The following is a 13,965-nucleotide window of genomic DNA, read 5'->3' as shown; positions in this document are numbered from 1 at the left end:
GATGGGTGCAGGAATAAGTGGAGGAGGGCCATCATGGGCCCACGAGGCAGGGAGGCGCGCCCAGGGGGGTAGGGCGCGCCCTCCACCCTCGTGACCGGGTGGCAGCTCCCCCGTGGTAATTTTTGCACAGTAAATTCTCAAATATTCCCGAAAAAATCATATTAAATTGGCATGGCATTCTGAGGACTTTTATTTTCGGGATATTTTTATATTGCACGGATAAGTCAGGAAACAGACAGAAAAATACTATTTTACTTTATTTCTACTAAATAACAGAAAATATAAAGAGGGTACAGAAGGTTGTGCTTCTAGTTTCATCCATCTCGTGATCATCAAAATGAACCCACTAACAAGGTTGATCAAGTCTTGTTAACAAACTCATTCCAAATAATCACGGAACCGGAAAAATTTCGAATGACACTAAGTTACCTCAACGGGGATATGAAAATCCCCAACAATAAGAATACCATACTTTTTCTTGACAGTAGGGAGAGGAAATTCAAAACCTCCAAATATAATCGATGGAACTTTTCCAATAGAGTTGATACTATAAACTTGAGGTTGTTTCCTCGGAAAGTGCACCGTATGCTCATTACCATTAACATGAAAAGTGACATTGCCTTTGTTGCAATCAATAACAGCCTCTGCAGTATTAAGGAAAGGTCTTCCAAGAATAATAGACATACTATCATCCTCGGGGATATCAAGAATAACAAAGTCCGTTAAAATAGTAACGTTCGCAACTACAACAGGCACATCCTCACAAATACCGACAGGTATAGCAGTTGATTTATCAGCCATTTGCAAAGATATTTCAGTAGGTGTCAACTTATTCAAGTCAAGTCTACGATATAAAGAGAGAGGCATAACACTAACACCGGCTCCAAGATCACATAAAGCAGTTTTAACATAATTTCTCTTAATGGGGCATGGTATAGTAGGCACTCCGGGATCTCCAAGTTTCTTTGGTATTCCACCCTTAAAAATATAATTAGCAAGCATGGTGGAAATTTCAGCTTCAGGTATCTTTCTTTTATTAGTAATAATATCCTTCATATACTTAGCATAAGGATTTGTTTTGAGCACATCAGTTAATCGCATACGCAAAAAGATGGGTCTAATCATTTCAGCAAAGCGCTCAAAATCCTCATCATCCTTTTTCTTGGATGGTTTGGGAGGAAAAGGCATGGGTTTCTGAACCCATGGTTCTCTTTCCTTACCATGTTTCCTAGCAACAAAGTCTCTTTTATCATAACGTTGATCCTTTGATTGTGGGTTATCAAGATCAACAGCAGGTTCAACTTCTACATCATTATCATTACTAGGTTGAGCATCAACATGAACATTATCATTAACATTATCACTAGGTTCATGTTCATCACCTGATTGTGTTTTAGCATCATACATAGAGATATCATTTGGATTATCAGGTGGTTCAGCGATAGGTTCACTAGAAGTTTGCACAGTCCTATCATTTTTCTTTTTCTTCCTCTTAGAAGAACTAGGTACATCAATATTGTTTCTCTGAGAATCTTGCTCAATTCTCTTAGGGTGGCCTTCAGGATACAAAGGTTCCTGAGTCATTCTACCAGTTCTAGTAGCCACTCTAACAGCATAATCATTTTTCTTACTATTCATTTCATCAAGCACTTCTTTCTGAGCTTTAAGTACTTGTTCTACTTGAGTGGTAACCATAGAAGCATGCTTGCTAACAAGTTTAAGTTCACCTCTAATATCAGCCATATAATCACTCAAGCGTTTAATCATAAAGGTATTTTGTTTTAGTTGTCTACCAAAATAAGCATTAAAGTCATCTTGCTTAAACATAAAGTCATCAAACTCATCCAAGCACTGACTAGCAATTTTAGTAGGAGGGACTTCAGCTTTATCATATCTATAGAGAGAATTTACCTTTACTACCTGTGTCGGGATATCGGGAGGTTCTTCAGTAAATAAGTAATTGAGATCATATACTTCTTCAACAGGCGGTAAATTAAGACCATGTATTTCTTCAATAGGAGGTAAATTCTTAACATCTTCAGCTTTAATACCTTTTTCTTTCATAGATTTCTTTGCCTCTTGCATATCTTCGGGACTGAGAAATAGAACACCTCTCTTCTTCGGAGTTGGTTTAGGAATAGGCTCAGTAATAGGCTCAGGAGCTGGCTCAGGAGTTGGCTCAGGAGGTGCCCAATTATTTTCATTAGCCAACATATTATTCAATAGAAGTTCAGCGTCATCCGGTGTTCTTTCCCTGAAAAGAGAACCAGCACAACTATCCAGGTAATCTCTGGAAGCATCAGTTAGTCCATTATAAAAGATATCAAATATTTAAGGTTTCTTAAGAGGATGATCAGGCAAAGCATTAAGTAACTTGAGAAGCCTCCCCCAAGCTTGTGGGAGACTCTCTTCTTCAATTTGCACAAAATTGTATATTTCCCTCAAAGCAGCTTGTTTCTTATGAGCTGGGAAATATTTAGCAGAGAAGTAATAAATCATATCCTGGGGACTTTGCACACAACCAGGATCAAGAGAATTAAACCATTTCTTAGCATCACCCTTTAATGAGAACGGAAATATCTTAAGTAAATAAAGGTAGCGATCTCTCATTATTAGTAAACAGGGCAGCTATATCATTTAACTTAGTAAGATGTGCCACAACAGTTTTAGATTCATAGCCATAAAAAGGATCAGATTCAACAAAACTAATTATATCTGCATCGACATAAATATCATAATAATCATAATCAGAAACACAGATAGGTGAAGTAGCAAAAGCAGGGTCGGGTCTCATCCTACCTCTAAAATATTCTTTACTCCACTTATTTAGCAACCTCTTACGTTCAAGACTATCCTGGCAAGCAACAATAGCTTCAAAAGATTCAGCACTAAAAAGATAACCCTCAGTAATAGAAGGCATAGGCCCATCATCACTAGCATCATCGTGTTCAGGTTCAATAATTTCTCTTTCTCTAGACCTAGCAATTTGCTCATCAAGAAATTCACCGAGTGGCACAGTAGTATCAAGCATAGAAGTAGTTTCATCATAAGTATCGTGCATAGCATAAGTGGCATCATCAATAATATGCGACATATCAGAATCAATAGCAGTAGTAGGTTTAGGTGTCGCAAACTTACTCATAACAGAAGGAGAATCTAGTGCAGAGCTAGATGGCAGTTCCTTACCTCCCCTCGTAGTTGAGGGATAAATTTTTGTCTTAGCGTCTTTCAAGTTCTTCATAGTGTCCAGCAGATATAAATCCCAAGTGACTCAAAGAATAGAGCTATGCTCCCCGACAACGGCGCCAGAAAAAGGTCTTGATAACCCACAAGTATAGGGGATCGCAACAATTTTCGAGGGTAGAGTATTCAACCCAAATTTATTGATTCGACACAAGGGGAGTCAAAGAATATTCTCAAGTATTAGCAGCTGAGTTGTCAATTCAACCACACCTGGAAACTTAGTATCTGCAGCAAAGTGTTTAGTAGCAAAGTAATATGATAGTGCTGGTAACGGTAACAAAAGTAAAGACAACAAAAGTAATGTTTTTGGTATTTTTGTAGTGATTGTAACAGTAGCAACAGAAAAGTAAATAAGCATAAACCAGTATATGGAAAACTCGTAGGCACCGGATTAGCGATGGATAATTATGTCGGATGTGGTTCATCATGTAACAGTCATAACATAGGGTGACACAAAACTAGCTCCAGTTCATCAATGTGATGTAGGCATGTATTCTGTATATAGTCATACATGCTTATGGAAAAGAACTTGCATGACATCTTTTGTCCTACCCTCCCGTGGCAGCAGGGTCCTAATGGAAACTAAGGGATAATAAGGCCTCCTTTTAATAGAGAACCGGAACAAAGCATTAGCACATAGTGAATACATGAACTCCTCAAACTATGGTCATCACCGGGAGTGGTCCCGATTATTGTCACTTCGGGGTTGCCGGATCATAACACATAGTAGGTGACTATAGACTTGCAAGATAGGATCTAGAACACACATATATTCATGAAAACATAATAGGTTCAGATCTAAAATCATGGCACTCGGGCCCTAGTGACAAGCATTAAGCATAGCAAAGTCATAGCAACATCAATCTCAGAACATAGTGGATACTAGGGATCAAACCCTAAAAAAACTAACTCGATTACATGATAAATCTCATCCAATCCATCACCGTCCAGCAAACCTACGATGCAATTACTCACGCACGGCGGTGAGCATCATGAAATTGGTGATGGAGGATGGTTGATGATGACGACGGCGACGAATCCCCCTCTCCGGAGCCCCGAACGGACTCCAGATCGGCCCTCCCGAGAGAGATTAGGGCTTGGCGGCGGCTCCGTATCGTAAAACGCGATGAAAGTTTCTCTCTGATTTTTTTCTCCCCGAAAGCCAATATATGGAGTTGGAGTTGGCGTCGGAGGGCCACTAGGGGGCCCACGAGGTAGGGGGGCGCGCCCAGGGGGAGGGGCGCGCCCCCCACCCTCGTGAGCAGGGTGTGGGCCCCCTGGTCTTCATCTTTTGCATGGATTTTTTATTATTTATTCTAAGATATTCCGTGGAGTTTCAGGTCATTCCGAGAACTTTTGTTTTCTGCACATAAAACAACACCATGGCAATTCTGCTGAAAACAGCGTCAGTCCGAGTTACTTCCATTCAAATCATACAAGTTAGAGTCCAAAACAAGGGCAAAAGTGTTTGGAAAAGTAGATACGACAGAGACGTATCAGACTCTGAACAACCTTCGGTCACCAAAACACATAACTCATATAATACAAATCGTCATCGAACATTAAGCGTGCGGACCCTACGTGTTCGAGAACTATGTAGGCATGACCGAGACACCTCTCCAGTCAATAATCAATAGTGGAACCTAGATGCTCATATTGGTTCCCACATATTCTATGAAGATCTTTATTATTGCACGGCATAAGGAAATATACATTGGTTCCCACATATTCTATAAAGTTGTTATTTATATTTCCTTATGCCATGAGCATCTAGGTTCACTTTATTACTCTAGGGCATATTTGCTTCACACATCTGGAAGAAGAGAGAAAGGGAAGAGAGATTGTATTGGGTGGAAAAAATTGAGTGGAGGAGAATGTCGCACGCGTTAGAAGAGATAAGGCAATGCCAAAGCAGTGTGTGGGTCCACCAGTCTCGAACCCATTGCGCGAGGCGACCGGCTCAGGCTTCAGACAGTCGGCCGGTACGCAAAGTTTCCCTAAAACTAGTATCTATCAAGGTGTTGTTATTCACATGTATTATTGCCATGTCACACACTCTTATGTTTGGGATTCGTTTATTATCTTCTCACTTTATATTTCAGATTCACTTATTATCGATCTAACTTCATATTTCCAACCATAAGCTAGTTGCAAGTGTATACTTCACAATGATTCATTCCATTTTCAGTTGCACATGTTGGGTAGCAATGAAGTAGCCGGAGTTCATCTCTACACTAGTGCATTTTGCGTTCAAATGCAAAGTATAAAACAAGGCATAAATGTAGGGGGGCTTTTCATTGCTTTCACTTAAACATGTTGATAAGCTTATCATTTTCTTTATCTTATCAAGTTATGTTGCTTAGGTGGTCTATGGATCTGGATGTAATTTTTTTCTTTGTACTGTCATGATTGAAGATGAATGGATCGGAAGTTTTCACGCAAAAAAAGTTGTGTTGTCATCGATGCCAAAAAGGAAAAGATTGAAAGAGAATTTATTCTCTTAATTGTTTTTGACATTCATGGCAACATAATTGATGTTCTAACAGCATGCTTAAATCTATAAACAGCACCACCACATCTATATCAATATCTATAGCAACATAAAAAGACCCAAAGGGCAGATCCAACTAATATTGACCATCAAACCAGGTGAATCCAACGACTCAGACTGCTCCAATGGTGAGCGCTCAACACGTTTAGCGAGCAGTTTGATATATATACCTCTATACACCAATATAAAAAGACACAAAAGGGAAAATCCAACTCATATTGGTCGAGTCAATCCAACGATTTATACTACTCCATTGGTGAGCGCTCAACATGTTTAGCATGTAGTTAATATCATACCAAATATCAATGCCAACACTAATTACATAATTAACACACAAATAATATCCTATCTAATATATGCATGGAATTAATATACTACCTCCTATCGGTCTACATGTGTTGCATGTACGCATTTACTACTCGATGGTTAGATACCCCTCAATTCGGAATAAGGAAAAAGAAACGGACATTCATAGAGTTTGCATAACTAGTGCAAACTCTATAAATCCTAGGTCCTGTCTGGAACTTCTGGGGCCAAAACTTCTGGACCCCTATACCTCCAGAGCAGGTTCTGGACAACTTCCGAGGGAACCTGGAAGTTTGCACGTCTATCAAAGTTTCTATAAACCCCGGAACCTTGCCCGAAACCTGGAACTACCCGACACGCCCTTCCTTGCGAAGTTCAAATGCAGCAAGCCTTGTAGTATAACTTGCTATAAACGAATGTTGTCGCCTACAATAGAAGAATATTTTTGCCTTGTTAAATCACATGATTTGAAATCGAGTAAATTGCAAGAAACCACCACTTTGAGAGCTAGGTTATCGGAAAACACTACGTTACATTTCTTTGACAAAAACCATCATGTCTATGATAATATTTTTGTAAATAATACTAATCGGCGGATTAGAGCGCTTTAAACACATGTATGACAGATGAGGCCCGGTCGGCAGAAGGTGACTTGGCAAAAAAACGCCACCTGGGCACTTTGACTAGTCAAGATCGCTATGTGGACACGCAACTGTCTCTCTTGTCTGGTCCACTCCTCTACTCTCTCTCTCAAAAAACGCGGCGGGGCTTGTGGAGGTTGTTAAGAATAGAATAGTTGCTTATTCATTAAGCTAATTAGGATTAAGTTAATTGTTAGATGGGTTGATTGGTTCTCAAGCAACTATGTAATTCCTTGGCTCTCAAGGCAACTATGTAATTCCTTGGCCCTCAAGTAACTATGTGTTTACTTGACCGCCAAGCACCATGTTTTGTACTTCCGCCTGGGTATAAATACCTCACTTCTATCATCAATAAAGACTAATGGATCGTCTTTCATTCAACTCTCTCGTTCTTTACTTTCTACTTCAAACACGTTATCATGCACTTTGCTCTCCGATCGAGCGATTTAAACACACACAGGGGAAGAGATGACGCAAGAGGGATCACCTCACAAACAGGGAGTCAAGAAGAACGGATAAATAGCAAATCAACGATTCCGTTGGAATCAACACCTTAGAGCAGCATGGAATAATCACACCAATACAACCAAAGGCGATGTTAATCTAGTTGCTAAGATACATCATGTGCTAATGCGATTTACCTAATATTTGTTCTTGACTATTAGGAATTGTCGCTGTCGGCACGACAAGATAGTCAAATGGCCTTCACGGCGCAGCACTCCAGACCAGAGCAGGGGCATCAGCCTTCATCGATTCACAAATCATTTCCAAACGGCAACAGAAAAGAAGGAACAAAGAAGGATAAGAAGAAAGGAATTGAAGAAAACACAAGATCATCAAAGACTAAACGAACATCCACGGCCACCCCTTTCCGTAGGCGATCAAATGAATACAGAAGTCTTGATCTAATTGCTACTCTATAATAACAAGGTGTCCCTCTTCCAAACTTAATACTTCACGTAGCACATAATAAACAATATCAGAATTACCTTTGGCCTTCCCCATGGAAGCGTTGTGTGCCCTGCGCATGCAAAGGCTGATTTCAGGGACGCTGCAGCACGGAGGCCTCAACCGCAATAGAGCGGCTCCAGAAGATGGCCTGCGCACGGCATGGAGACTTGGCAGGACCTTCATCACAACACCGGCACGTGGCACCAGAGCCCTCTTGTCTGGCATCAAGAGTCGACACGACGCACGACGCCCTCCGGCGTGGCCGCTAGCGGACACGGCCACTCCCGCGACAGCGGGCCTTCAGGCACGGCCGTGGCGTCTCCCGGCGCGCGGCATGCGGCAGGCGACACGCTCCAACGGCACCCTCCGGCACACAGCAGCGGCCGACACGGCAGGCCCTTCAGCCGGTGGCGGAGTCTAATCCCTAGCCACACGGCAGAAACTGGGGATTTCTTATCTATTTGATGAATTTGTAATTTAACCCTCAGGTTATGTGATGATCCCATATAACTCGTTAAGTTTTCTGTTCAGCCATCTGGTTAACAAAACTTTACGATTTAACCCCCAATTCATCCCAAATTATATATACAACATAATTATACACCATTTTACAATGGGTAAAATTTTGATTTGAAGACCTCATGTCTTCATACATTTGCATAAGTATGTGAATTGTTATTTTTCCCCATATATGTATTACCACATTAATACTATTGCATAAGTGCATTTTGCTTACATTCGAGACCCTATTTCTCCTAAATTCAAGACATGATCTATGTCTTCACCGCAAAATTTACATATGACATGCGATCTTAGACAACAACTTTTTGCACGGATTTTTTTCTTTGCAAACCTTAAGAATTATAAATTTTCATACTCAATATGACTAGCCCAAATTTTATTTGTGAATCACAAGGTATGGTGGCATCCACTGCATCATTTGCAGATTATCCATCATTACTGTGAGGTCTACGTCTTTTCATTTGATAAGATGACTACCTTTAAAGTGCTCTTCCAAATATTAATATTAGATGTGACTACCTCAAGATATCATAAGGTAATACTGGAATCTACTGCGAATTTTGCAGACTATCCATTATTACTGAAAGGTCTACATCATGTCACTTTGGCAGATGATTACCTTCAAAGTGATTTTCTTAAATATAGCATAACATAAGGTAATAGAGATATGAACATTTACTGACAAAAGTCAGATTGTGTTATCTATTACTGCGAGATCTACACCGCATTCGGTGATTATCTTCAAAGTGTTATTCTATATAAATTGAGGTCTACACATATGGTTATAAAAGCATCAGTTGTTCTAAAATTGGCTCCTCTGAAGCATTTGTTGTTGTTCACTAAAATGATTTACTTTCATAGTAAATATTATTTATGCGCAATCACTATATATCGAAATGGTATACTTGCACTAATTCAAGCCTCACTTGGCTTGAATATGTCATAGTAAATTACGCAAATATTTGCATACCCCGGTGATTACCTTCTATTACATTGGTAAAATACATGAAAGTGGAGCCTATGTCACATTTTGATTAGTGTCGTCCGTCAACAAGATGGGTACCATAATTTATAGCAACGATTGAGTGTCTCAACACTTTTGCAAGGTCTACATCACAATGTGGTTATACTTTCATAGTGATTAACCAATGTTAAACATGCAAAATCTATACGTTTTGGCAGTGACTCTAAAGTCACACACTTCTTCAAGAATGAGGTCCAAAATATTAACAATGATTTCATCACATGTGTTGTACTGAAGGATACACCTAGGATCACCTTAGCCATGATTGTTCTCAAAAAAGTCATTTTCATTGCTTACATTTCCAAATGCACTAAATTCATGATTAGGTGGGAGTATTTATTTTAAGATGATTCATGACATCAGTCATTGTATCCACCTATGGCATTGTTGCCACTATAAATCCACCGCCAGGACAATATGTCATGGCTATTCTATTAATAGCTAAGTATGTAGATATGCATTTTATATGTCACAAATTACACTTAGTTCTCAAGCTAAGTACATTATGGCTGAATATTTATTCACTTCGAATATTTCCCTTAAGAGAATGAGCACATCGCGGATGACCACCATTCAGTTTTCAAGACCTCAAGTCTATCGCAGCTCACAATTCTGTCACTTAATAACCTTTCAAGTTGAGATCCCGTGATCAAATATTTTCATATGCAGATCCGCTTGAAAATTCCTTATACACTTTACCTCCTATTAATATGGTGCTACCATTTTTATGACGAAGAAACATGGAATTTCATAAAATCATCAGATTCACCCAACGGGTGCTATACCATTATTTGAAATTCTTGCTAGTACCGAGAATACTATGCAAGTTAGTGGTAACAAATAGAATCATGAGGAATTCGAAGTAAAGTGGAGGCTAATACACAACCAAAGATATAATTATCTCTTAATAGGAATCGGTCATTTTTAAATGATCAAAAGATAACTCTCAAGTTTGTCAAATGTGTGGTTATATAAATATTGTTTCTATGATTACCAAATCCTCAAATATATGGTCGAACCACACCACAAATTTATTAAAAGGTCAATAAGTTCAATGGGATAAATTTGAAAATTTGCAAATAACAACCAGATTCTGGTAAAGGATTGTTCTCAGAATCTTCATCAGAAGGAGGACCAAATTCTAGTGCAAAGAATGGAGGATGGACTCATTTGCACTCAAGAATATCATAGACCTCAGGTAATCGCCTAATTATCCCAACATATTATTAGCCTATACTTGTACTACTACATGTAGTGTCAAATATCGTATCCCTTGGATACAATATTTGATAAATTTAAATGTATGTTTCAATTCATACTCAATATTGTTGCGTACACAATGATTTTTTAAGTATTAATGAATTAAATATTAGGCTTGATAGCCTTAGTCATCCTGGTTTGGGGATGATTAGAAAATTATTTGACAATTCTATTGGTCACAACTTAACAAGTTGCACAATATTCCCCATATCATCAGATTATATGTGCACCACATGTTCCATAGGGGAAATCTATTTTAAGGAACTCTCACCTTAAAATTCTAAATGAGCCAGTTATTCTTTCTTGAACACATTCAAAAGATATATGTGGAATGTTGAACCATTATCTGGATAATTTAGATACTCCATGGTACTCATAGACACATTCATAAAATGTTTTTAAGTGTGTCTCTTATCTTATCACACACAACCATGATCTTACCCGATAAATTGCTTCACTTATCAAAGTAGGAGCAAATTCTCCTGAACAAAGGATAAAACCATTCGAATGGACAATGTCGTTGAACTCATTTCACAAGAATTTTCTGATTGCATTCAGTACCCTATGTACATACCCAGAATGGTTTAACTAAATTTCTTATCAAAGATAGTCAAATGAATTACATGACCACTTTTAAAGAATTGTAAATTTACTAGCCTCTTGCTGGACACATACGGCCTTACACACCGTATGTATGAACTAAATCATACCAACTGCATATCATACTACTTTCCCCTTGTAGTAACTACGTGGAAATCAACAAAGTATTTCCCATCTGCGATAATTCGGTTACATACTGATATCACCACTCCAGCGTACATCAATGGGCACTCACAGAAAATTAGGGATCTATGTGAGGAATAACAATTTATCCGCAAAATTATTCATAGCTCGTATGCTGATTGCATCAGCAATAAGGATATTTTTTGGCATTAGGGGGAGATAAGTACCATAAAGAATGTCGAGAAATAAATTAGAAATGTTATTGACATTTAATCCTTATATCCACGTACTCAAAGAATCTGAACTAGAAGTTTAGAGAATCATATATTTGCAACACATTGCAAATCTGCCACATACAATTACTGATAACAAGGTGTTACTAAATTCTATATTCCTGCAGTAAAGTGTCAGTAAGAGTGGAGGTACCTGATAAACCACTCTTCTCCCCAAATGAGAGCAAGAGGGGGAGAAAATCTGACAAGACAAGATACAATTTCTCATATGCTTCCGCGGAAACAGAGGAAATCAAATCCTCAACCAGTAAATGTAGTTCAACATCAAGTTCAAAGACACCTCATTGGATGCTCATCATCCAAAGCCCGGCATAAATGTGCACCAATGTTTTGGTGCCGGGACATCGAAACACCTTGACTCCATTTGTTGTAGGAAATCACAAGGAGTTAAAAAGGAATAAGTATATTTCCACAAACTTCAATGGTTCCATCAGAATCATATAAACTAAAGACTACATTTGTCGACATATATTTCTTCTCAAATTGCTAAAACCTTTTGGGCCCTGAACCGAAATCCATGGTAGAGTGCCTCTTGCACTCATATTGGTTCACTTAAAAGTAAGCAAGTAACGAAGAATAGCACTCGCTCTGCAAACGAGTGGTATTTACCGTAGTAATACCTACTCCTCATAAGTACCTTTCATATGGAATACTGGGAGCCCCGACAGTTCGCTCGCTTCTGGATATCCAGAGGCGATATGAACCGGATGCGTTCTTTCTGTCTGAAACGCATTTGGATGAATCTAAGGCAGAAGAGTTGATGAGGAAATTACGCATGGATGAGATGATCATTGCTCCCAGCTTAGATGGTAGAAAGGGTGGACTACTTCTGGTCTGGAAGAAGGAGGTGAGGATCTACTCCCGGGCTTCCACCCTTGATTTCATCGATGTTTCGGTAGAAGAGGAGAATGGAGATATGTGGAGACTCACCGGGATCTACGGTGAGCCGAGCTGGGAAAATAAGGATCGTACGTACAAACTGTTGCAGGACCTTCATGCGCAATCTAGGTTACCGTGGGCTGTTATAGGGGATTTTAACGAAATTTTGCTCTCATCGGAGAAGGAGGGGGTGTACCCACCCTCACACTCGCATCCAAGCCTTTCAGGATGCGTTGTCTCACTGCTCATTGGAAGATTTGGGATATGAAGGGAACAAATTCACCTGGTTCTGAGGAGGTTTACGAGAGAGGCTGGACAGGGCAGTTTCAAATGCGGAGTGGCTGCTAATGCACCCTTGGGCGGGTCTGAGCAACCTTGAGATGGGGAAATCTGACCACCGACCCATTTTCCTAGATACTAATCACTTAACCGGGGTGGCAGAGAGTAGGCCGACTTACAAAAGAAATTTTGAAGCTAGATGGCTAGCGGAGGAGACTGTTGAAGAGGTGGTGAAAACGGCGTGGTTGAAAGCTGCCCAGAGGGGTATTGGTCCCGGTACAGGAGCTAAACAAGCTGCTGTCCACAAAGACTTGCATGCATGGGACCGGGCTATACTGAAAGAGCCTAGATCGAGATTGAGAAATGCACAACGAGAGCTCGAAACTCTCATGCAAGCTAGCCCGACACCAGGTATAAAATTGCAACAGAAGGAACTCTCCTTGTTGATTGAGAATTTGCTTGAACGGGATGAGATATATTGGGCACAGAGAGGGAAGGTTAGTTGGCTACGCCGAGGTGACCGAAACACAGCTTATTTTCACCATTCAACCTCGGCGCGTCGGCGTAGGAAGTTAATAAAGAAGATTAAAAATAGTGATGATTTATGGGTAGAAGGTAATGATAATCTCAAGCCTATAATCCAGAATTATTTTAATGATCTTTTTACATCCACTTCGGCAGTTGTGGATCAGGACCTATTAAACTATGTAAATCCTTTGGTTATAAATGAAATGGATAATTTGCTTTTGGCTGAGTATACCAGAGAAGAGGTCCGTAAAGCTTTGTTCCAAATAGGAGATATGAAAGCTCCTGGTCCTGATGGACTTCATGCAATCTTTTTTAAAAGATTTTGGCATATTGTGGGCGATGAGCTGACAGATGAGGTACTTAATGTTGTAAACAATAAGAAGATTCCTAATGGTTGGAATTCTACAAATGTTGTGCTAATTCCAAAGGTGGACAGCCCAGAGTTGATCACACAGTATAGGCCCATCAGTCTCTGTAATGTGGTGTATAAAATAATTTCAAAGATGCTTGCAAATAGGTTGAAACAGATTCTCCCTGACATTATATCCCCAACATAGAGTGCTTTTGTGCCAGGTAGACTCATCACCGACAATGTGTTAGTAGCCTATGAAAGTTTCCATGCAATAAAAAAGAAAACTCATGGGGTTAACGGCTTCTGTGCTGTTAAGTTGGACATGAACAAAGCATATGACAGGGTAGAGTGGAACTTCTTGGAGAAGATAATGTTGAAGATGGGTTTTCATCCACATTGGGTAGAGCTGATTA

General features: G+C 39.6%; 1 long non-coding RNA gene across 1 annotated transcript; it reads right to left on the bottom strand.

Annotated features, from left to right (window-relative positions):
• Positions 1-7,257: 7,257 nt before the first annotated feature.
• On the bottom strand, positions 7,258-8,149 carry LOC123111059 (uncharacterized). Its single transcript, XR_006454072.1, has 2 exons — positions 7,731-8,149; positions 7,258-7,485 (listed from the first exon to the last, which is right to left on the bottom strand). It is a non-coding gene; the product is annotated as an uncharacterized lncRNA (long non-coding RNA).
• Between the last annotated feature and the right edge of the window lie 5,816 nt (positions 8,150-13,965).

Source organism: Triticum aestivum, chromosome 5B, assembly GCF_018294505.1.
Source record: "Triticum aestivum cultivar Chinese Spring chromosome 5B, IWGSC CS RefSeq v2.1, whole genome shotgun sequence".
Taxonomy (NCBI): Eukaryota; Viridiplantae; Streptophyta; class Magnoliopsida; order Poales; family Poaceae; genus Triticum; species Triticum aestivum.
Note: the sequence above shows the minus strand (reverse complement) of the source record. Positions and strands in the feature narration are given on the sequence as shown.